The sequence below is a fragment of the Phaenicophaeus curvirostris genome, chromosome 11 (genome assembly GCF_032191515.1).
Source record: "Phaenicophaeus curvirostris isolate KB17595 chromosome 11, BPBGC_Pcur_1.0, whole genome shotgun sequence".
NCBI classification, from domain to species: domain Eukaryota; kingdom Metazoa; phylum Chordata; class Aves; order Cuculiformes; family Cuculidae; genus Phaenicophaeus; species Phaenicophaeus curvirostris.
The window spans coordinates 20,626,214-20,650,918 of record NC_091402.1 but is presented as its reverse complement, the minus strand read 5'-3'; the positions used below and the strand labels follow the sequence as shown (position 1 = coordinate 20,650,918).

Sequence of the window (24,705 nt, the reverse complement as noted above, 5' to 3'; positions counted from 1 at the left end):
CAAGGCAGCAAGAAACATTTGCTGTCTACAGAGGAAGCACCAAGAGATGTGGAGTTGGTCAAGGCAATGCCCACAAGCTAAGATGGAACCAGCAACTGCACCCGGGTCTCCCAGTCACGCTCAGAACAAGGTCATCCTGTCTCTGTGACCACTATGATCCCAGCACAGGTCTTCCACAGCTGTTTTGTGTCCTATCCTAATACACCCAGAGGTGGAGGCAGGAGCCTTGAGCAACCAACCCTGTGATGCTTTGGCATACATCAACCCAAGCGTCTGGGATGGGACACTGACCATCCAGGGAGCACAGCAGGGATTCGGACAGCCTGAGCAGACAGCTATAAGGTGACAGAAATTGCAGATTCCCTCATTTCTGCCATGGAAGGAGACAGCTGCAGACAGCTGAGGCACCGCAGAGGGGACCAGGTCCACCAAGGAGCTCAGCCAATGACAATGACATGGTCCCATTGCTTCCATGGGGAGATGCTGTTTTCCATCAGCCAAAGATGCAGCTTGCTGCCACATCGGTGATTTTCTCTCTTACTAATGACTTTGTCCTCCCATGTGTACAAACCCCATTTATTTATAGCCCACATCTTTTTTTCTCCCACCTGCCTTTGTGCTTATTTTCCTTTTTTATGGAGTTAAGAAACAAGATGGGAGAAAAAAAAATCTTTCAAGTAAATCGCTCGCTGACCTAAATGCAAATTTGTTCGAGCAACTTAAGAGAGCTTTGATCCTGTGTTAGAGGGGTAAGGGGAGGAGAGAAGATTCTGCTGCTATCAGGACAGATCTTTACTGCTGTGTAACAACTAGGCAATGAAGCAAAAACCACTGGAGCTTATAGAGGCTGCATAACAACTAGGCAATGAAGCAAAAGCCACCGGAGTTTAAAGAGGAAGCTCAGCCAAAGGTCACCTGGCTGTCCTGGGTGCTTGTTATCAGAGCCTTGAAAAGAGGGAGGAACTCGACATGAGCTGATTCTAGCAACGAGAGGAGCAGACTGACAGGGCAGGGAGCCCGTCACCCCTCCTCAGCACTCAGCATGCAGGGGTGCTCTGCTGTCATGAGGCAAATGGTCAGGAGAATCCAGGCTCTGTGACTGCTTGGGCCACTAAGAGAACATTTGTCTGTCTCAGATGCAAAGCATCTGCTAGGCAGAGAGCCAGGAAGCACCCTGCTAATCGCAGTATGGTATTTTATTTGCTGCCTTGTCTTTGCAGGTGACCTAAACTACTTTCACTGCTCGTCTGTAGAGCCGCAGAGGTGAGGGGAAGGGTGACAAGGGGACAGAGACATACTGACACCAGGACATGTCCTGGAGTGCCAGAGGAATACACCGCTACTCCCTATGTGAACCTGTACAGTTTCTCAGGCATCCGAGAGTGGTGGAGGGAACAGAGCTCAGTTTCCAAAACTAGCCTAAAGGAGTAGAAGGATTCAGGAGTGAGAAAACCTGGCAGGCTGGATCCAGCCAGAATCCCATCAGCAGCTTTCTGGGCATCTACAAAGTTGTCTCCGACCACTTACAATGGTTCTAGTGTCTTTGAATCACAGAATTGCAGGTTGGAAGGAAACTTGGGGATTACCTGGTCCAGCCCTTTTAGGTGATGTATAGTTTAAATGAGATGATCTGGAACCCTGTCAAGCTGAGCCTTTAAAGTGTCCAGTGTAGAGGAGGACTGTACTGGCCACTCTAAGATCTTCAAGTCTGTTACACAAATGTAGATCAAGGCCGACTTTAAAATATCTCCCAGCACAGGTGGCCCCAGACATGGAACTGTTCTTTCTGGACAGATGCACCTCTTTTGTCCATACATTTCTCCTTCTGCAGTATGAATAAGCGCTCACTTCCCCACATCACAGGCTAGTCCCAAACTCCTTGGCTCCAGAGGCATTTTTGGTTTATTGAAAATTAGATGCTTGCTAAATAAGCAGTCTCTGCTGATCTTGCTGACCAAGGGCAGGCAGCTGCTTTCAGTCCCTGAACTTTCTCTGCTCTTGACTGCAGGGGTGAACAGAGTTCAGGCTTCGCTGAACTCACGATTGCATCAACCCCCATCAACCCAGAACCCAAAGTGCACAGAGACCGGTACTAGAAAAGTGCTGCCCGAGTTCACAGAAATGGAGCTGAGACCTTTGGGACACGGAGTTCCCTACTCGTTGGGTACGTACCCCGCACCCGCACCCGGCAGGGCCATCACCACACAGACCCTTTGCTTTTTGTTTCTCATATTTGATAAAAAAGGGAATAGGGTGCATGAAGAAATTTGCCCTGAAATACCCTCCCTGTATTTGAAGAGCTGGCAATGCGTATTCCTGAGCCAGCTTTAACTGCTCAACAAAAGCTATACTGACCCAATGCTCCAGGCACTACCACAGCCCTGATACAGCTCCTTCAGAGCAGCAAAGATTGTGAACAAGGACTCCTCCTGTGTCCTGGGGTCTGTCCTGCAGCCGGAATGGCTCTCTGGTGGCAAATTATCCTTTCAAAGGGACTATGGATACTTCTGCCAAGCAAGGGGAAAGAACTTCCCTCATCAATACACATTGCAGCAAGCAACCTGTAACAACCTGTTCTAAGCAGTGGCAAAGTCTGGAAATGGTGCTAAAAGCAGGCTTGCTGCTATCAAGCCAGTGAATGAAGAGCTTGTTAGAAGAGGGAGGGTCACCAGCAGCAGGACAAGGGAGATGCACAAACATTACCGTACAGTATTTCCTCTTGAAATTTTATATCTAAGCACGAGTCCTTCAAAATGCTGCAACACGGCTTCAATGCTGCATTTTTAATGCTGGGAAATAGAAGAAACAGGGTGTATTTCACTGTATAGCTTCAGACTTTTGCAAACGGATGTGAATCCTCCACTCAAAACACAGATTCTCCTAACAAGCCAGTTCCCAATACATTCTGGTCCTTGAAAAGCATCCATATTCAGCTTTTGGTTTTCAATTTACCTCCTGAAAGTCCTCAGTACTTTAAGCTTGCTCCCACAAACCAAGGAACAGCAACCAACGTGCAGTTGCTGGCAGCAGGGGTGCCACCCTTTGGCGTGGAGAGCCAGGACCCAGTGATCACAGCCACCTCTCCCATCTCTGCCTTCAGGAAGTGACTCATTCCATTTTCTCCTGCAAACGCAGAAAGCGGGGAGAAAGGAGCAGGTTGTCACAGGAAGATGGACAAGTCAAAAAAAGAGAGGTGTTACAGCTGCAGTGAGTTTGAGATGTGCTGCTCTGAGTCATCCTGAGGTGTAGGAGAAGCCACTGTCCCACCCCTGCAGCACCTCAGGCCTTCTCACAATTTAATTCCCACCACAAGTCACCCAGCCCCGCATTTCTTAGCCAGGTTTACTCCCTCTTGGAAAGCAGACACATTCCTCTCCCTTTCAGCTCAATGCCAGGTCCGCAATGCACAGATAGATAAACCACATCATTTATCACTTATAGATAAACAAAGCCCAATCAAGACCAAGAGCATTCTTGTTCGTCACTGTACCTTGACCCATTGTACGAGATCTTATCAGCTCCTAGAGATGCGAGAAGCAGCTGGAACCCAGGATCCATGGGAGGAAGAGACAGCGTATCAGGCATCTCAAAACCAGAAAGATCAGAAAGGTTAGGTTTGAACCAAGCGAGGCACACAAAGCCCAGAGCCCCTGCCAAGAGGATGAGCAACGCAAACAGTGGATGCTTGTATCCGAAGCAGAGATTTTCTCCCAGTCACAGCAGAGGAATGTGTTTTAAGCAGCTGGCTTTTGGCTGCCTGTTTTGTTTACTCTTCTAAAGACAAAACCAAAAGTGATGCCATATCCTGCTTTATCGAAGCACAGAAGGAAGCACCTGGAAAGGGGAGGCAGAACGTAAAGTCCAGAACAGCCTAGAGGGTCCCATGCACAAACCCTCCTGCTCAGCCTGCTGAATAGACAGGTGTGTATCCACACAGCTTGCTGCCACAGCCAGGAGAACAGCAGGAACATCACACTCTGCTCCTCAGTGGCTGCCTGGTTTCTTGAATAACCACCACTGCACAGAAGGACCAGACCCTCAGCAGATGTGAGCAGGCTCCACAGCCTCCTCCATAGCTTCATTCATACTTACACCAGTTCAAGAGCTGCATGGCTACTGCCTAATTTTCAAGCTTGTGATAACTTTTAATCTATGCAAGTAGAAGCAGAAGAGCAGAATGAGGAGGTGATCCACTGAAATTTGTCCTGTGTGAGCGACTTCCCCGGAGAACCAGCATGAGGAACGCACCGCCTGCTCCAGTGCCGCACTAAACCAGGTGCTGGAGAATGGCCAAGCACTGGTTCAAGCTGGGTGCCTCGTTCACAGCAGATAGTACTGCTGAGGGCAAGCAGTGGCTGAACACTGTCACGATTAGAGCTGAGGGGCCAAGCCAGTTGTTTCCAACTCCTGTTGTTTTTATTATGCATCTTCCAGTATTTTTCTTTCACCTAAAAAGAGACAGTGCCCAACTTCAGGGAGCAGAGAACTTCCTGCTAAGAGCATCTAGTGTTTTGTTTTCCTACGTACGCAGAACGGTCCTCATCGCAAACCTAGGTGCACCACAAAGGCTCATAAAGAGAAGGCAGAGGGAAAAGACCCCACTAAGTCTTGAATAATTAGGGCTGGCAGCACTTAGTTCTGTCACATTACTCCAATGGTAATTTTTCTAATCAGCAAACGTTTACTAGAAATTGCAGAGGTACAGCAAGAGGCACAGGGAGGGACAGACCATTTCTTCTGCAACTGTCCTGACCTTCAGGGAAAAGAACCCTCCAGCATTACATAGTTGCCATAAATACTTAGACCATGACAAAAGAAGTCAGCAATGCAAGCTGTTGACATTACAGGATACTTGGCCAAAATGAAACCTTATGCCTTTCAAACCGTGAGCTGTAAAACCAGCAAGTTTTATGACAGCGTGATATGCTATCCTAGAGCTTCGAGGGCAGGAAAACGCAGCAGACATTGAATACACAACACTGATTACTTTGAAGGAAGTTCATTTCCAAATGATACAGAACTGTCTAACTCATTGCCAGGTTCTGGATCTAAACCAAGCCAGTTCATAAAAGGGTTAGGCAGATCAGGGCAGGTGGGTTCAGCACGTTTATGTCCTGGGCTGTATCCTCTGGCTGAGGGGATTGCCAGGAGGATGGTGCCCACCAGCATCTTCCCTTAGTGTCTGCCGCTACCTGGATGGATGCTTGGTCTGATTTGCTTGTCACAGTCAGCCAAGGCTCAAATATTCAAGACTGAACTTTATTTTTTGCACAAAACAAAGCCTCCTCCCCTGGTGGTGTGGGATCGGACAAGCTTGTTTCACAAAGAGGCTCATGCATTAAGTTCTTCCTTCTGTCTTTTGTGAGCCTGAGCAGAAGACAGGCCACCACCTCCACAGAGAGCAGACACCTCCACAAAGGGCTGCTCTGCTTCTTGTTTGTAAAGTCTTACAACATATTGCGCAAACAAACAGTCGGATTTGAAAACTTGGATGAAACAGATGTCTTAGATAAATCCCATGCATGGGATTAGTCACACCGATGTTGCAATCATTGGTGTCATGGATAAAAATGACCCAAAGAAGAAGAGTACGAGAATCTTCCATCACATCTTATTTACATTAATTATAAATAAATACTCTCAACTCCCTTGTGCTCGCCCAACATCTCCTTGCACCTACCTGATGTCTGTTATCTTAGCTCAGGACGATGCTAGAGCAGATTTTCTGCCACATCTCTGGAGTGGGCTGCCTTGTTCTTACAACTTCAACTAAACAGCAAAAGCATTTTATTGCAATTAATTCATACAGTTTTCTTACACAGTTACTAGAACAATTCCTTGCTGCTATAAAGATGTACCCTCATCTCGCCTCCAGATAATATAAGCTAAAGATTCCTGGTGCCAACCACACCACAAGCTCCTGCATAGGTGAATATCCTTGTCCGTGGGGCACAGCACCAAAAACTGCCCCTGAGCAGAGCCATGGTTGCTGCTCTGGTATGAGCACTCACAATGGTTTCTCTGGCCTTCGACTGGAGAGAGGAGGCTCCAGCATACAAAGAAATCACTAGTAAGCTCATTAAATTGTTATAAGCTAAACATATCTTTTATACAACCCCTGCCCAAGTGAAATACTGTGGTGCAGATGTGATGCTCTTACAGCTACTGACCTAATGCTTTTATGCAGTAGAGGAGGTGGAAAGATAGAATCATAGAATCATTAAGGTTGGAAAAGACCTCTAGGATCATCCAGTCCAACACCACCGTGCCTGATAAACCATGTCCCAAAGTGCCACATTTACACACTTTTTGAACCCCTCCAGGGATGGAGACTCCATCACTGCCCTGAGCAGCATCTATCAGTGCTTCACCACTCTCTCAGTAAAGAAGTTTTCCTAATATCCAATCTAAATGTCCCCTGGCACAGCTTGAGGCCAATTCCTCTTGTCCTATCACTTACTTGTTGGTTGGGAGAGGAGACCAGCACCCACCTCACCAGACCCTCCTTTCAGGTAGTTGTAGAGAGCGATGAGGTCTCCCATCAGTCTCCTCTTCTCCAAGCTAAACAATCCCAGTTCCCTCAGCCACTCCTCATAACCCCTGTGCTGCAGACCCTTCCCCAGCTTCGTTTCCCTCCTCTGGGCATGGTCTAGCAACTTGACAAAGCCCACACACACCAAACCACCTGTGCAGCAGGAAAATCAAATCCCTTACACAGTAAGAGCAACCAGCAGAGAGTCAGGTCATTGGGCCAAAGCAATCAGTCAGGCTGACGAACAGAGATGCCTGCCTGGTGTTCGTAGGTGTGGGTGACTACTCACACAGATTGTGCAACTGCTCTGCTTTTGCTCTGCGAACACAGCCCGATGTCCAAACACCATACAGTCCACAACTGCGCTGCTCTGTATTGATATCGCTTGCGTGCATTCTGTAAATAAACAAACACTGACTCATAATTTACAGGCTTGCAGAAACCCAGGCCAGGGGTTATAACACAGGTTAAGTCATCACCTTCTCATTTATCCAAAAATACTGTTGTACGTAATGGGACTGACTGAGCAGCAGGGCAACTCCAGAGGGGGAGCAATCCTGGATGCCATGGCCAAATCCTCCCACCCGTGCTTGTTGCGAGGAGCACGAGGCAGAGTCCCGCAGCAGCTCAGTGGCATTCAGACACACAGGTAACAGCAGCCCTGGGCTTGCAGGGCATCCCACAAAGGTGGACGTTCACACTATATCCTCAGCCAAAAGCACCTCTTCCCCCTGCACTGTGCACGCCGTCCCACCCTCCAGAGACGTCTGCTGAATTAGCAGTGGGCAAGTGAAAACAAGTCAGAAGGTACTAGACAGAAATTAGGGTTTAACCTTTGTTGGACTTACACTGCTGACAAACAGTTGCGGGCAATCCAGGAATTTTTTCCACTTACTTGGTTTCTGACTTGCGAACAACTTTGTTTCCTCGGCCACGCAAGGAGCTCCATCAGCAGCAGACCTGAGGGAAGAGAACAGCAGACCTCTGGAGAAGAGAAGGCTTTGGGGAGATCTTAGAACAGCTTCCAGTACTGAAAGGGGCCCTGGGAAAGCTGGGGAGGGGCTTTTTCCAAGAGCCTGGAGTGATAGAATGTGGGGAAATGGCTTTAAATCGATATGGGGGAAAATTTAGATTAGACATTATGAAGAAATTGTTCATGATGAGGGTGGTGAGGTGCTGGCCCAGTTTGCCCAGAGAAGTCATGGATGCCCCATCCCTGGAGGTGTTCAAGGCCAGGCTGGATGGGGCTTTGAGCAGCCTGTTCCAGTGGGAGATGTCCCTGCCCATGGCAGGGGGTGGAACTGGATGGGCTTTATGGTCCCTAACAACCCAAACCATTCTATGATTCTATGGAACTAATTATCTTTGAATAATTAGTTTCTGCATGGTTTTTGTTTTAATCATGGCTGCTGTGGTTCAAGTCTGGTACAGCCTCTTCCTCGGTCAGTGTGTTGTAAGGTCTCTGTCCATGGCTGTGAGGTTTCAGAGATCCCTTAGGGACCTGTAAAAGCTTTACTGTTCTTTGAGCTTTTCATTGAACTCAAGCATGGCCACCAAATTCAAAGCTGCTGGCAGGCAGTCAGCACAACCACAGCACAACCATTTGCCATCATGAAACTCAGCTTAAAACCGATGGAAAAGGAGGCAAATAGTGATTCATATAACAGCCTAGCAAAAATCCTTCAGGAGGCAAGAGAATTGCAATAGTAAATCTGAAAAGGCATCAAATCAGAAAATTCTTGTTTGTAGCCTCATCTCCTCCATTCCCAGAGCTACAAACTGAGCCTCCAAAGCAAGAAGTTTGAACAGTCATGATCTAGCTCCTGATCTTCAGCTCTGAGTGCCCAGACAGAAGAGAAGCACTTCATTCCGAATCTGGAGTCTTGTTCTCTCACAAACAGTGGCCACAACTGCCTAGCATGAACCCTCCTGTCACAAGAGGAGAGTCAGTCCTTTATCCTTGCAGCCCATCACCCTGCAGGACCGCCTGGTACCACTGCAGAAGCAGTACCACGTAAATGGATGGCTGATTCATGCTGGGACACTGGTCTCTTTTCTTGTCCCTCCACCACGATCTCACCCAGCACCAGACAGCTGTAGAGCCAGTTCTCCACATGGTCCTACTCCAAGCTGCAGTGGCCACACTGAGCTGAGCAACCAGAGATGTCAGTGGCTTACTGGAAGCTGTGATCCTGAAGGCTTTGTCTGGTTGTAATTAAGCCACTTCATTCTTCTTGATGAGGGCTTGGTGCAGAGGGTATCTTCCCACACTATCTGAACATACCGTGTGAGCAAAAGAGAGTGTGGGGACAGGGACAGAAGCTGCTAGGATCTTCTTGCATGCTGCAGAAAGAAGAACAGGGCCATAGTGAGACCACCAGTTTGAGCTTCCAGTGGCTCACCCTGCATCCTCACCTCCCTCAACGTGCATCCGGAGCTGCACAGTCATCTCCATGTCCTTCCTCTCTTTCCCAGTAGGGCCCAGCTGTGCTCCTCACTCCCACCCTGGGCAACCCAGGTCTAGGTTTGGACTACTGCTCCACCCCAGAAGAGGAAGCCAGGACCTGAGCAGCCACAGGGTGAGGGGCTTGCAGGAAGGAGCAACCCCAGGTTGCAGCAAACTCCGCCAACAGCCAAGGTGTTTTAGTCCTTCAAGCACTCCCTATTTTGAGATTAATTCAAATAAAGTTGTTTCATTCATAGGACAACTGAAGCTTGCAAGACACATAACTTGTGGGACAGCTACTCGCTAGCAGCCCTAATTACTATTCGAGACCCAGGCTGGTGTTTACTTCAGAGACTCTCCATGTTCCAGTACAGCTCTTCCACTACCCGCAGTAGTTCAGCAACATCCGAGGCTACAGTAAATGTTAAGTTCTTCTCCTGTGGTTTGGCTGAAAACCTGCGTTAAACAATATCAAGACTTATCTCCAGAAGAGCTGAGCAAAATTGAGCAAATGAGAGATGTGCTCTTGCAACAGAAACCCATGCAGAGCCGCAGGCTAAGCAGAGTGTTGCTGACACCTCCATCTCAAGAAGTCGAGCCCAAGAGCTGCCTAACCTCATCTCTTGTCCAGAGCAACACCAAACACTTCCCAAAGAAGTGCAAGAAGCCCAGCCAGCCTGCCTCCAGTCTCACCCTGCCCTCCCATACCTCGGGACTGGTTTATTTCTGAACAATAACACCCGCTACTCCATTGGGAAAGTCCCACTGTTCATAACCACACCAGACTGCCTTGCTTCCCACTTAAAAACTTGAGTTAGATGCTCTGTCTCACTAAATTTACAGCCTCACCAACTTAAGAAGACAATGAGACACACATAATTAAACTCAGTTAATCAGTGGTTAAAATTAGTTTTTCACAGCCAAATCATCCTTTAGTTAAGTTCCACGATTTCATGGAACAAGCCCCCACAGGCTGGAGATGTTGGGAACAGGAGGTTCTTCCCAGCTACCACACAATACATACCATTCCTGGGGAGCTATTTGTTGCTGACAACAGTGCTCTGCCCTGCGACACAGTGGATTTGATTTATTTTAAAACCAAAAAGAGAAAAAATAGGCCAGCCTTGACAAGATGTGCTTGACACGCTCCTGTTGCTACGTTTAATATTGCTGGGAGAATTGCTCCCTGCAGGGAGCAAGTCAGAAAAAGCTTGATGAGAAAAAGCTTGTGATGAGGGGAGCTCATCTGCTTTGCTCTAGCCCAGCCGCGTGCCCGCCCAGGACAGATGCACTTGGCACGTCTATTGAGACAGCTCATACACAATGAAGGAGCAACTCATTCAATAACCACACGTTTATGAGACAGTTTCTAATCAAACCCTCCCACCAGGCGAAGATAACAGGCGATCGTCAACATTCTCACCACGAGTACGTGACAGCTCCGGCTCTCTGCTGTCCACAGCACACAGTGGCCTCATTGTGCAAGGACCCACCAAGCAAACGTGACACCCGTTCCCTGTCTAACTTGGAAAATCTCACGCTAGGAATTTACCCTAATCCCACATCTTGAGTAAGACTTCCACGCCGTCTGCGGTGCGCTGGCAGTGCCTGCAGCTAAGATACGTGCCTGCTTGCTTAATGCTCTGCTCTGCAGGGGTGCACAAAGCAGGGGAGACGTCTTCTTCTGACTGTAGGTGGAAAATACATCATTCTGTTCAAGATTTCATTGCTGGATTGCGTCCTACATTGGCTTCTCTCTAGACCACCATGGCATGATGAGAGAAGGACTGCTCACCTTTGGGTTGGGCGGCTGATATGTTACAAACAGGCCTTGCCCTGGGAAGCCACCAAGCTCTGACTTGCACAAGACCAGCAGTTTCGGAGAGGGATCAGCAGTCCTTCAGAAATGAACAGTAGGTAGCCTCCAGGTCAGTTGGTATTTAGGGGATTTGGGAGAGAAGCAAGGATGGTGAGGGACGATGAGGATTACTGCATCAGAGGCAAGTATGAGTGACGTCAGATATCACCAAACCTGTTGTTCACAGAGCAATTTGTCCCTTGCCTAGGTTACAATCAGGAGTTTACACTAGAGCTTTCTCTTTTCTCAGTGGGTATTGCAAGGTGTAAGAGCAAAGTGAGGCCACCCCAGGGTAACGGCACTGGAATGACACCGAGTTGAATTTGGTTTGGGTGCAAGTTTTACTTTTGGCAACCAGAAGCGTTTGCTTATTCCATGTCCCCTTTCCACCCCTGGTAGGACAGTCCTGTCTCCCAGCAGCAACTGCTCCTCCAGCACATATAGCTCAGATCTCACCTTGGTCATGTCTCTGCACAGCGGAGACCTGCAGAAACAACCTCCTAATTACCAAAATCAAGCCTAAGAAAGTCATTAAAAGGCAAACAACCCCTGAGCCCTTGAGTTCCTATTGTGGATCTTAATGCAGAGTGGATTGGATCTGCTTGCTTTCAGGGTGCCACACACCCCTCCAGGTGCAGAGTCTCCCCTCTCCAGCTGCTCTGCCCCCGTGAGTGGAAGAGGAACCAGCCACGCTACCTGCCACCTCCCCAGGGCAACTTTCCCTGCTCTTCCAGAAGAAGCTGCTCAGCGGAGGAGCCCTACTAGATTTCTCCTACTTTCGAAACTGTTTTTTCCTTTCAGCTGCTGATGACCTACATAATAAGCAGGTCACTGGAACACCAGAGATTTTTTTTTTCTAAGGCAGAGGAGAAAAGCCAAGCAGTTCCCGCAGCGTGCATGCTTCCCAGGACAAAGTGAAGCACTGTTTCCCAGGGGTCGCACTCAACAGCCTCCTTCATGCTCTTCTTGTCTGAAAGCAGCAGGAGCTGCTGGGATCCCAGCAGGGACGTGATTGGACCCTGGGCAATACATCAGGCTTGTTAAGGACCAGTTCCGTGGGGGATCAAGAGGAGCTTCAGGAACATAAACGCTCCTCACGTGAATGGTAAACGTGCCACGTGCAGCCACCGTGCACAAGGCTGTGAGCCCGTGCAATGGCCCAACAACGTGAGGTTCAATCCACTGGGCAAGGCGAGCTCTCATCAAACAGGCAGGAAAGGGAGGGAAGGAGAGAGCAGGGAGATGTGAAGGCGATGGGTCCCCAAGATGATCCACACAGTACAATCCCTCCCTAGCTGAAGGAAGAGTCTGGTGGTAGCAGGTTTGCAGACCCCAGATAAAAAGACTGAATCGTTTCCAGATGGAACAGTGCCCTGCCTGACAATATGACAAGCAAGAAGCCAGGTTAGAAGAGCCTGAACTTAATTTACTGTAGTCATTCCCGCGCCTTTATGTGAAGCATTCCTAAAGGCTACAGTGAAGTACAAACTGGAAATGAGAAGGATTTGAATAGCTCAGAGAAGAGATACCCTGGGCTATCCCCTCAGCATCAGTACAGTTTAAGGCATGGCAGCCCAGAACTGGAGCATCCCCACCTTCAGCCCCTGCCTCCCAGCACTGCAGAAGATGTAGGCCAGCACACCTAATCCCCAGAGCAACCGGTGTGCTGCAAGCAGGAAGCATCCAGGTGAGGGGAAGGCAAAAATCAATTAGAGAAATGGATGTAACGTGATCCTGCCTGGGGTTCAGAGTCAGCCCCAGAAGGATATATGGAGCGAGTAACCAGAGCAGACAAGAGTAAGAGGCTCTTTCAAACAGCTCAGAGAGCTCCAGTAACAATAGTGCAAGTCTGGTAACTGGGTCACAGTTATGATCCTTAATTAATCCTGAAGAAACCCCCACCTGCCATGGGCAACATGACCAATAAGGCTGCTCATTAAGCTCCCAAGCAGGCCAGGGGTAATGCTAGAGGCCAACCTAGACCCCAGAGGTTTGGGGACAAAACCCCACTCTGCAGCAGCACCTGCTTTGCCCAGCCTGCTCTCTGACGGGTTCTTAGCCAGGAGATGCACCAGGCTCTCCCCATCTCCTCCAAGCAGCCTGGAGCCCGTTCACTCACCACTGCTCAAACCACACCAGCATAAACCATGAAACAGCAGAGATGGGATCAAAACCAGCCCAGGGGCAGGCACACACGGGGTTCCAGCAGAGGAGCGCTACCAAATCCTGCTGGATGGCTGAGCCCCAGCTCCCTGCACTTGCTTCACCCACAATACTACTCTTCTCCCCGGCACCCTTCTGTGCCAAGGTGTGCTATCCCAAGCTACTTTGCTCCCTGCCTCCTCTGGGACAAGCTCAGAGACACCAGCTTCTCCACGTGTGCTGCCTCAGCTTGCAGAGAGGGTTCCGTTAACAGCCCTGAGACACGGGTGCTGCAAAGGGGCATCAAGGCCAGTGGAGAAAAGGGCCTGACGCTGCAGCTGAAGTTCCGAGAGGCCACGCGCTGGCAGGGCCAGGCTGTTCACTTGGCAGAAAGACCTGTCCCTGACCATGACAGTGGAGGGAGAGCCCGTCTGGCAGCGAGGTGGCACGGACCAGCTAAGGGCAAGGTCTCTGACACCTAGGAGAACAGTCCAGGTGCATGTGCTGTGCCCTAGCTCCTAAAGCGACGTGATCCCTATGAATGTCTTGATCTGCTTAAACCCACCGGTGACAGGGAGATAAGCTGAGATAACGTTGCTCGAGTTTTCAAGCCCCACTTCTACTACCTGTGCAATTAAAAAGCAGCCACCATTAGCGAAGACAGCAAAACCTAGCAGGGCTTCTGAGGACTCAGCACAGAGCAGAAGCATTACGAATAGCTGTTTTCAGAGGAGGGATATCACAGAATCACCGAATCACCAGGTTGGAAGAGACCCACTGGATCATTGAGTCCAACCATTCCCATCAATCACTAACCCATGTCCCTCAGCACCTCGCCCACCCATCCCTTAAACCCCTCCAGGGAAGGGGACTCAACCCCCTCCCTGGGCAGCCTCTGCCAGGGACCAATCACCCTTTCTGTGAAAAATTTTTCCTCATATTCAGCCTAAACCTCCCCTGGCGGAGCTTGAGGCAATTCCCTCTTGTCCTGTCCCCTGTATATGTAGCTAATAAGCCCTAATCTGACAATTGCTGGGAGATGGAGGCAGCTTTGTAGTAAAGTCATGTTTCTAGGGACCCTTATTAAGGTGTCCCTTGTGCTCACTACCACCCCAAAGGCTTTGTATTCAGCAACATGCACAGCTGACAACACGCCAGGGGACACACATGACTCCATACAATTAAACCAGGACAAGTAGCACGGAGAAAAGCTGCCAAATAAACATAAAACAGTATTTCTACCCAAAGAAACTTTGAATAGCAGAGCAATCAAACTCCGGGCACACACACCATCACCATACACGTGCATTGTTCTCCCTCATCCAAGTGAAGCTGGGTGAGGGACCGCACTGCTGAGAAGTCACTCCATGGAAACTAGGTCACTGGCTATCAAGCCCAAGAGACAGCGCAAGGGATTTGGGAAGGATATATGGAAATCATTTCTTCTAATTAACACAGAAGCTTAGTAAACAACTCTAGTTTATTTGCTCTTATAATGACAGCTTTAAATTTCAATGACTCACTTAAAATCTCACCATCCTTCATGGTAAATACACCTTGACAGGGTTTTTGCCTTAGAGGAGACACACAGTTTTGGGAACCAAACTGAAGCAACCACAGGAAAGGTTACTGCCTTTCTGAGACAGGTGTACAGAGAGCACAGGTAGCATGGAGCAATCTTTGGTCTCAAAGGCTCACAGGGGGAACCCCAGAGCTTGTCCCTTTCCAGCCACCTGTGGAAGACAAGCAGACTCATTTGCTGTGCCAGGCAACAGACTCCTCTCTCCCTCCTCCAGCCAAAGTGCAATCCAAGGTGCTACACAAGCCCCGAAGACCCTCCTGGATTTCAGCACAAGGATCCAGAGAGGTGGTCCACCTTCATCCATTAGATTTATTGGCTCCTGTTTGATGGCTACGGTGGTGGCTGCTCCCCACCAGGTACCCCCCGCCCCCACTACAAGGTCTCATTCCTGCTGCAGGTGGGATAGGATGAATGAATCCTATCTTACAGCCTGGCCCAGGAAGCGTTGGTTGCCCAGTGTGACACCAACACAAGCAAAACTGCCTCTTCCTAGGTATTGTCACCTCACAAGATGCTGGTTGGCAAAAAAGCCCTGCTCCTACCCACCCAGACAGAGAGATTGCTCAGCACACTCCATCACAGGCAGAAGAGTTAACCTTTAAGTAGCAAATGGGCTGGAAAACAGTGCGAGGCAAGCCAACCACCCCTTTATGTGTTAAACACTGAAATAATACATACAAGCTGTGCTGTGTTTGCAGCCTCCTATGTGCCAAACAACAGAAAACCAAAACTGTCGTCAGGGCTTCAGGGGAAACAGTTCACTGGCTGCTTAAACCTGAGCATCCCAGCAGCAGCTTTGAGCAGCGGAGTCATTCTGAAAGTTTGCTGGTGCTACTGATGCCTGAAGAGAATCAGTCACCTTCACCCCAGGTCACCTCTCCATGCAGAGCCACCACCCCTCCACAGCACCTTCTCCCATGGCTCAACACTTTCTCCCTAGGTGATCAACCAGCCTTTATCTGTGCTAAGAGGAGAGCTCTCCTGTCCTAACACTGAGGTCTGGGATTTGTATATTTATATAGATTTATATAGATTTTATTATTTTCTTGTTAACACTGTTTTCCCTGTAATTATTATTCTTGCTTCATTAAAGCTGTTCCAGCCCAGCAGTCTTTCTCTCCTTACCTTTTCCCTGATGGAGGCAGGGATTGGGATCACAACTGCTCACGTTCTGCTGCCAATCAGGCCAGGCCAGGACTAAACCTTGACAATGCTGCAACTTCAAAGTCTGAAGAGACAAGATGTTCTAATGTTTGTAAAAGGTCCAGAAGATTAGCAGAACTGTACATAAAACCACATCACACGGGTCCCTCACATGATCCATCTTTAATGCTAAACCCCCTCCTCTCCCTCAGTTTGCTCTTACCATCAATTTGACACGAGAAACCAGGCTCAGCAGTGTAGAGAATGACTTAACCCCAGCTTTGTACTTTTACCATTTCAGTCTTGATTTCTCAGCTGGTCCCTTCCAACTTTTCTTACACAATGTTAGCACTTCCATCCCTTTCTAGGACATCTCCTAGAACCAGCTTTTCTCCTCTTTGCTCAGGGCTGGGACAATGTGCACATCCAAGAGGAGGCACATGCATCTCGCTTGATTAAGTGGAGGGATTGCTGAAAAGAAGACACTGGAGACTGCAGGAACTTTACCACATCTCCTGAAGATACAAGAACGCATTTTCCAACCATTACCACCACCCCAGACCAACACTTGACAAGACTAGGCTTGCTCAGCAGAGGCATTAAAACTCACTCCTTTGAGGCCAGTAGCCCCACCGATCTCAGCTGGAATGGTGTTCAAAGCGGCTGCAAAACCACCAGCTCAGATAAACCACATGCAGAGAAGGCTGCCAGCAGGGTCACAGGACCCCAAGAAACCTCCCTTGCACTCCTGGTACCGCCTGGGCTGCTTGGCAGGCAGAGTGGCCCAGGAGAGCCTCAAAAGCAGAGGCCAGAGCTTTGCGTAGCTTAGGCTGTAAGACAGTGCAAACAGAGAACCTGCCAGCTTTTTTGAAGAGTTCAGTACAGAGGCAAACAAGGAATGGAAGCCTCATATTCTCAAATAGCCTGAATATGTCAGACTTTCTCTAGTCTGCAGCTCCCAAGTTCAGATCTGGAGATAATAATGTGCTAATTTCCTCCCTCGATATTTCAGCACTGGCCACTTCGTCGTTATTGCTGACACTCTTCTCATTTTAATACCTCATCACCACCCTCTAACTTTATCTATGATCTTCAGAGCACAAAGAGGAGTAACACATTTTGCACCTCAAAGATTAGGCAACAAGAGCTATTGCAAAACAGCACAGCAACCCCCACGGGCAGAACGCGCCAACACATCCTCCGGGAGATGGAAAGATTCGAAGAGGAAGGAGCTGGACACCAAGGCAGCTGTAGCTCATCCCTACAGCTTTCTGCTGTGGCACAGACGCCGTGGTGTTATACACAATCCTCCCACTCACAGGAGGAGTTTGGCCCTGTGGTGTTTCATACCCCCTGTCGCCACACATTTCCATGCTATTTTCGTGTCTGGAACATCTCCTTTTAGATGTGAGGCATCCTTCTGCTCTACTGCTTGGCCACTGTCCTCTCAACCTTTCTTTCAAGGAATTAATTCTAATTGACTCTACAACTACAACAACTGATATTAACCGTAACAACTAATTCTTTAACTATAAAGTTTCCCTGACCATTGATGGAAACAATAAAATATCAAAACTGCTTTACCCTTCCCTCTTTATTGCTTGCCTTCTCCAAGACAGTTCTTAAGACTGTCTCAAGACCAGCAATATTGAATGCTACAGAATAGCTGCGTAAGAAGAAAAGGCACTCAGGTTAGAGAAGAGTCCCGTTCCCTCATCAGGTATTCATTCATGGAATAACATCCACAAAGGAATTCCCAGCTTGCGTCTAGTTAGAAAGGGAATTTTCACCCACTTTCTCATGTTATCAGCAGGTATTTCATTCTGAAGCGCTTATCTTTCTCCTTACTTCACTGAAATATCAATCATTGCAGAAAAAAAAATTAAAATACCAGATGCATAAGAGAAAAATAAGCCTTCGCTGAAACAAACCTCAACAGCTCGCCCTGCCCATAGCTGTATTATACCTACAACAGACATTTTAAGGTGACAGCCTTTTAAAATCCCATTATTCCTACCCACCCAAAAGAGATCAGAGATTATTAGGACTTCACAGGATGCCTTTATCCCTATTTCCAGGCTGAACAAGCAAGCTTATTTGGAAAAGAAAGGTAGCATGGACACCTGCAGGAAATAGTACTGCTTATGAGGAGAAATGAGGGCTGAGATATGCAAGAAAAATGACAAGCTGAAGGCCAGCAATAATCCTAACTAAATATACTGGTTGGAATCTGCTGCTTCTTTCTAAGAGAAGGAGGAAAAATGGGAGAGGAAAAAACAAGGGTGCGAATGCAAATCATCGCAAGCACGGCAAAGCTCCCAGTAGCTGGAAGGAGTCATGTATCATTTCCAGCCATGTGCTGCACAAAGCGAGACAAACTCGAGGATGCAAGAGAAAGAGAGACTCTTGTGTCATTTTCCACACCTGAAGCAACCGGAGGGATGCCAGGGAGATATTCTGGAATTAAGATAAATGACTGCTGGATGTGTTGATCAGACGGGTTGCAGAGCGCAGCAGCCCTGGTGTGGGAGTGGTGCCCTTCAGCAGAAGGGCTGGTACCTTGGGTGAGGGTGGTAACAGCTTCTTCTGGCCCAACCAAGCATCAGTCTTGCCCCTGTAATGGGACTTTGCCACGTGACCAAAATCCGCTGCATCAATGGGCAGCACCGGGGTCCGGCTGATGAGCAAAAGTGTCCTAACCCAACAGTTCATCAGTTTTACAAGACATCTATTATGTTGGGGAGCGTGTTTGTATGAGAGGGAGTAAGAAGCTTGCCTGGCCTGTGTCTGTGAAATAGGGATGCTCTTTCATCGCTCTGCAACACACACTTCAGCTTTCAGCAGCTCTTCCAGCTTGTTCGAGTCTTCTGCCGAACAGAGGGTCCCAGAGAGAAATGAGATTTCCTGTTTTGTCACGTAAAGACGACACAGGATCCCAATGAGGGAAATCTGCTAAAGAAATTCAGCATGGAAAGAATTCTCACTATGCAGCTACTATCACAACCCTCGAATTTTGCCTTAAAAGGTAAACTAAGTTCCCTTTAAGAACTGCCGGTCTCAGGACCGGAGGTAGAAGTTCTAAAATCTAAGCCTGGAATTTGAGTCTGGATTACATCCAGATGTCAGGATCACATCCACTCCCTTGGAAAATTCAGATCTCAATATAGACAGTGTCTTGTGCATGGGGAGGGGGAATTGTTTTCCCGGCTGGATGCTGGCTGGGTGGGAAAAAATGAGGAATATGCTCAGCTCTGACTTCAGAAGTGGGCAAAAGGGATTAAATGTTGCTAGTGGTAGTTATAAGCTCTCATCTGGACAGGCTGAGTGCCAGAGGGGCTTTGACTCTTGCTTTTCTGCTGAAGCATCTAAATGCTTTTGTAAAAACACAGAATTCATTAAAATTCTATCAAAGAAGCTAACTGCTAACAGGTATGAGGCCAGATGAAGGCTACAAACCTGTGACTGAAGTTCTGTTGCCAAGAAAATTGGGCAAAAAGCGCTTGAGAGAAGAGGAATGGGAGGGAAGCATTGCACCCTTAGCAAGTTTGTGGATGACACTAAGCTGGGTGGAAGTGTTGATCTGCTGGAGGGTAGGGAGGCTCTACAAAGGGATCTGAACAGGCTGGACCGCTGGGCAGAGTCCAATGGGATGAGGTATAACAAGGCCACATGCCGGGTCCTGCACTTGGGGCACAACAACCCTGAGCAGCTACAGACTAGGAGAAGTCTGGCTGGAAACTGCCTGGAGGAGAGGGACCTGGGGGTGTTGGTTGACAGCGACTGAACATGAGCCAGCAGTGGCCCAGGTGGCCAAGAAGGCCAATGGCATCTTGGCTTGGATCAGAAACGGCGTGACCAGCAGGTCCAGGGAGGTTCTTCTCCCTCTGGACTCGGCACTGGGGAGACCGCTCCTCGAATCCTGTGTTCAGTTCTGGGCCCCTCACCACAAGAAGGGTGTTGAGGCTCTGGAGCGAGTCCAGAGAAGAGCAACGAAGCTGGGGAAGGGGCTGGAGAACAAGAGGAACGGCTGAGGGAGCTGGGGGTGTTTAGCCTGGAGAAGAGGAGGCTGAGGGGAGACCTCATTGCTCTCTACAACTCCCTGAAAGGAGGTTGTGGAGAGGAGGGAGCTGGGCTCTTCTCCCAAGGGACAGGGGACAGGACAAGAGGGAATGTCCTCAAGCTCCGCCAGGGGAGGTTTAGGCTGGACATTAGGAAAAAATTTTTCACAGAAAGGGTTGTTGGTCCCTGGCAGAGGCTGCCCAGGGAGGGGGTTGAGTCACCTTCCCTGGAGGGGTTTAAGGGATGGATGGATGAGGTGCTGAGGGACATGGGTTAGTGATTGATGGGAACGGTTGGACTCGATGATCCGGTGGGTCTCTTCCAACCTGGTGATTCTATGATTCTATGATTCTATGATTCTATGATTCTATGAAGGTAGCTTCCACTTGAGCCTATATGGTAAACTGGTAACATGGAAAAAAACCCTCTTAATACACAACTGCAGAATTCAACCTGACCCCGTGGCAGGGATTTTTTTCTCCATTTCTATTTCTACATGGGAAGCACTTTCTATGGCTTCTCATCCACCTCCCAGACTGCTGGAATTTAACCTTTTTCCCCCTCTCCTACAATTTATTTAGCAAAGAAATGGACATATCATTAGAATGGAATGGGCTTCAGAAAACCCAAATCAGCAGAGGCTCTCAGGGTAGCTAAGAGTCTTCCCTTCCCCTTCTCCTGCATCCGAGGGGCTTCTCAGGCAGATGGAGCTTCCCAGTTTCTCATGTACCACTTCTAAAGACTGCTCCAAAACACAGTTACAGCTAGAAACTCCCCATCTTCCAACATAAACCTTGGCATGGTGGGCCAGCGGAATAAATTTGCTCATACACCAATGCTATCCCCTCAACTTAAACTGTTTTCCTTCTTTATTACATGCAACTCTGCCCTTTATAAATTGACAGGCAAACGTTCCTTCTCCCCAGCGTGCTGTACCTGCCGTCCCTCTCCAGAGGGGCTCCGTAAGCTTGCTTTCTCTCTCAGGTCAGGCTCTCTCTTCCCCCTTCAAAGCCACTAAGGTTCTGCCTCTTCTCACAATGTGAAGTCCTCCTTCTGGAGTCTGGCAAACAGCATTTGCATGGCACTTCACGCTAGTTTCTCCTGCAGGATGCTGGTAATACATCGCCAAAATTAACATCTTTAAATACCACTTAATTAATCCACTGAAGCTGTAAGAAATTTTAATTAATGGCAGCTTTTACTTCACCTTCAACATGTAAGCTCTGGCAATATCTCCAAAGGGCACAAAGAGTTGAGAAGACACCCTTTTCCCCTGCCTTTGCCCTGCTCTGTTGCTCCCAGAGCTCACAGGCATCTCTCTGCCAGTGACAAGGACACGTTCCTCCAGCAGCTCTCCAGGATGAAGGTCAACTTAACGTCAGTCCATTGACATTTATCTCTGTGCAACTCCTGACACGCACAAGGCTAAATAAATTCACCAAAATCGAGTTCTAAAGATGTGTTCTGGAGGGGTCTGATTAGCAGCAGAGATTGTAGGGAATTCTGACAGGAAAGCCAAGAGCTCAGCTCCATTTGGAGATCTCCATATCGCAGCCAAGGTCACTGTGTCTCAGCTGCCAGCCTTGGATGATTGTGTAAAAAGAAAATGCTCTTCTGGCTTCACATGCACTTTTGAATACAAACCCACAAGTTTTTGAATTCCAGCAACAGAGCGCACCGATGCACTTCATCCCTCAACCCTGCAACACGGTTAAATGCTGCTGTTATCAGGATAAAGAAGGATTATCAGATCTTTGTGGGACTGAACCTGCTGTGGCAGGTGTCAACGCAGATGAGCTCTGCAGCCTGTTGCAGCCACCTTCCTCCGGTGCCTCCTACAACAATATGTTCCCTCTGTCCCTCCCGAGTTAAATATCACGGTCAATTACTACAGGAAAAATATTGGGAGAAGGAAAAATACAATTAACATACTATAAATCAAGCATATAGGACTTTGGTTTCTGTTGTTAATACTGAAATTAATCCAAGGAGCACTTGGTTCAGAAACAAAGTCTGTGCTCTAAAGACACTCATTAGGCATCTATGTGGTAGAACGTCATGATGTTTCCTCATTTTTTTGAAGTAACGGATGGGATGCAAAGCCTCAGGGCAGGGACTCAAATGTTGTTGGGTCAGGGGAATGGGGATGGCTAATAAACACACATCAGGTATCTTTAAACTTCAAGTGCTAATTAACTATCACATTTTTCAAAATGTAAAGACTCGAGACATGTAACTGAAAGCCAGCTGGGAAAGAAAAAAAAAGCACTTTTCATGAGTGAACTGAACTGATAATTTGAAGTACCATCCTAGTATCACTCTATCACTAAACAATCAAGATTCTTACTACCGTAACTGCTACCCAGGCTCAGGTCAAACATCACACCCTTAGTTTAAGCATTTATTTACAGGACAAATTTAAACTAGCACATATCTAGCTTAACAATGCCCACTGATGAAAGGCTGCTTCTTAATGCTAACTTCTGCATCACATTGCTGGAATAATTTGAATTGTTTAAGATCAAAACATAGAAACTTCTTAAACAACGTTCTCTTAAAATCCTAGCATGCAGGAAAAAAAAACCATCTAGCCCTAACACCCAAATCCCACGCCTCTTCCTATTGCTTTTTTCAGAGCCCCAGAAGGCACATGAGAGGGCAGAACTATTCCATTTCCTACCTCAGAGCTTAGCAACGCGCCGGTGCTGAGAGCGACTCTGCTGTTTGACTACACGGTTGCCTTCCTCTCCATTCACTTACTCAAATCACAAAGGTTACAAACTGTGTCTAGCATCCTTGAAGTGAGGCAGCGATGCAGGAACAAAGGTCAGGCAAATGTCCTGCTACATGCGAGGCACTCGTCAAGCAGGAGCCATGTTTCAAAGAGCTCTCCTCAAAACTCTGTACCTGTTACAAAACCCACTCTTGCTTCCAAGTACCAGAGCGACAGACGTGGTGCCAAGAGGCAGCACTCTACTCAAATCCTCTCTTCCGTGAAATCATTGTTTTGCAAGATAAGGAAAAAAAAATTATGCATCATCTTTCTTCTCTATTCTTTCCACACTTCAGCTGTCGGTTCACATTTACGGGAACCAGTCCGACTGCGACTCGGATGGCCAGATACAGAAGGAGAGCTCCTTTTATCATTACCTACCGATAAACATCCTTTTAAACAAATGATCTTTAATGCTCATTGCAAACGAGAGGATGCAGGATTCAGTTTTCCTTGCTGCTGTCATCCTCGCAGGAGTCTTATCCATCTTCAGGCAATGGCAACACACTTCAAAAATGTGGTGGTGAAAGGCTGATAAAATGTGAGATTCAAAGGGGCTGCAGGGATTCAAAGGGAGATTCAAAGGGAGAGGATTTCAGGATCCCACCACCACCAGTGAGACAGGAGCGAGTGTTTAGGAAATAAATACATGAGACCTGTCTGAGCAGCGCTGGGTTTCCCCTGCAGCTGACTCAGAGCTCGTGTTTTCCAATGAACTGGTGCACGAAGGGCCCCCAAATCCACCGTCCTGGGGCTAAGAGACTCCACCACTTCTGGCAAACAAGTGTTGCATCACTTGCACCCGTTCCCCTCCCTTGTCCTCCACAGCTGCCTGCCCCAGTCCCCTCACACACACACTCAGTGGTATTTGGGGCCCCTCTCTGTCCTCTCACAGCATCCAGGAGCCACTCAAGCACGCCCCGACCCTCAAGGGAGCTACCTCTGTTCCCCCCACAGCTCCCCATGAAACACTGGGGACCCTTCCATCCCTGTGGGAGCAACCTCTGGTCCCCCACAGCCCTCCAGCAGCCACTGGGGACTCCTCCATCCTCGCAGTAGCCACCTGCACCCCCTCAGGGTGCCCCAGGACCTGCTCAGGGACTTCTCCATCCCTGTAGAAGCTGCCCATGTCCCCTCACGGTGCCCCAGGAGCCACTGGGGGCCCCTCCATCCCTGTAGGAGCCTCCTCCATCCTCATAGAAGCTCCCTCCATCTCTTCTGGGTGCCCCAGGGACCCTTTCCTCCCCATGGGAGCTGCCTGCATCCCTTCTGAGTGCCCCACAGACCCCTCCATCCTCGCAGCAGCAGTCTGCACCTCTCCCACCACCTACAGACCCCTTCATCCCCACAGGGGACCCCTCCACCCCTTCTACCACTCAGGGACACCTCAATTTCCATAGGGGACCCCCGCATCCCCACAGGGGACCCCTGCATCCCTCCCACCACCCAAGGACCCCTCCACCCCCACAGGGGACCTCTCCACCCCTTCCACCACTCAGGGACACCTCAATTCCCATAGGGGACCCCTCCATCCCTCCTACCACCCAGGAACCCCTCCATCCCCATAGGGGACCTCTCCATCCCCACAGGGGACCCCTGCATCCCTCCCACCACCCAGGAACCCCTCCATCCCCACAGGCGACCCCTCCATCCCCATAGGGGACCTCTCCATCCCCACAGGCAACCCCTCCATCCCCACAGGTGACCCCTGCATCCCTCCTACCACCCAGGAACCCCTCCATCCCCACAGGCGACCCCTCCATCCCCACAAGGGACCTCTCCATCCCCACAGGTGACCCCTCCATCCTCACAGGCGATCTCTCCATCCCCGCAGGGGACCCCTGCATCCCTCCCACCACCCAGGGACCCCTCCATCCCCACAGGAGACCCCTGCATCCCTCCTACCACCCAGGAACCCCTCCATCCTTACAGGCGACCCCTCCATCCCTCCCACCACCCAGGGACCCCTCCGCCCCGTGCACCCCACCCAGGGACCCCTCAATCCTCACGGGGGCCCCCACCACCCCCTCTCCCCCTCCTCCCCCTCCTCCCCCGCCTCCCGGCCGCCCCTCCCCGCGCCTGCGCGGTCCCCGCGGTGGGTGCGCGGCTGCGCGGGCCGGGCCGGGCTATAAAGGCGGTCGGTTCCCCGGGGTCGGTGTGGCGGCGGCGG

The 24,705-nt window shown here is 49.2% G+C and overlaps 1 protein-coding gene and 1 long non-coding RNA gene across 3 annotated transcripts in view; both read right to left on the bottom strand.

Annotated features, from left to right (window-relative positions):
• POC1A (POC1 centriolar protein A) overlaps nt 1-3,666 on the bottom strand; it is a 41,863-nt gene extending 38,197 nt beyond the window's left edge. The window contains exons 1-2 of the mRNA XM_069865873.1: nt 3,491-3,666; nt 2,953-3,123 (exon numbers count right to left, since the gene is read on the bottom strand). The gene's annotated coding sequence lies outside the window, so the exon portion shown is untranslated. The remainder of the gene's footprint in view (nt 1-2,952; nt 3,124-3,490) is intronic.
• Nucleotides 3,667-4,705: 1,039 nt separating this feature from the next.
• Nucleotides 4,706-21,574, bottom strand: LOC138725212 (uncharacterized). Of its 2 annotated transcripts, XR_011338200.1 has the most exons (5): nt 20,699-21,574; nt 15,686-15,788; nt 7,428-7,492; nt 6,822-6,928; nt 4,706-5,769 (listed from the first exon to the last, which is right to left on the bottom strand). It is a non-coding gene; the product is annotated as an uncharacterized lncRNA (long non-coding RNA). The 2 variants fall into 2 exon arrangements; XR_011338201.1 differs by lacking the exons at nt 4,706-5,769; nt 6,822-6,928; nt 7,428-7,492 and adding an exon at nt 14,460-14,711.
• Nucleotides 21,575-24,705: the final 3,131 nt, after the last annotated feature.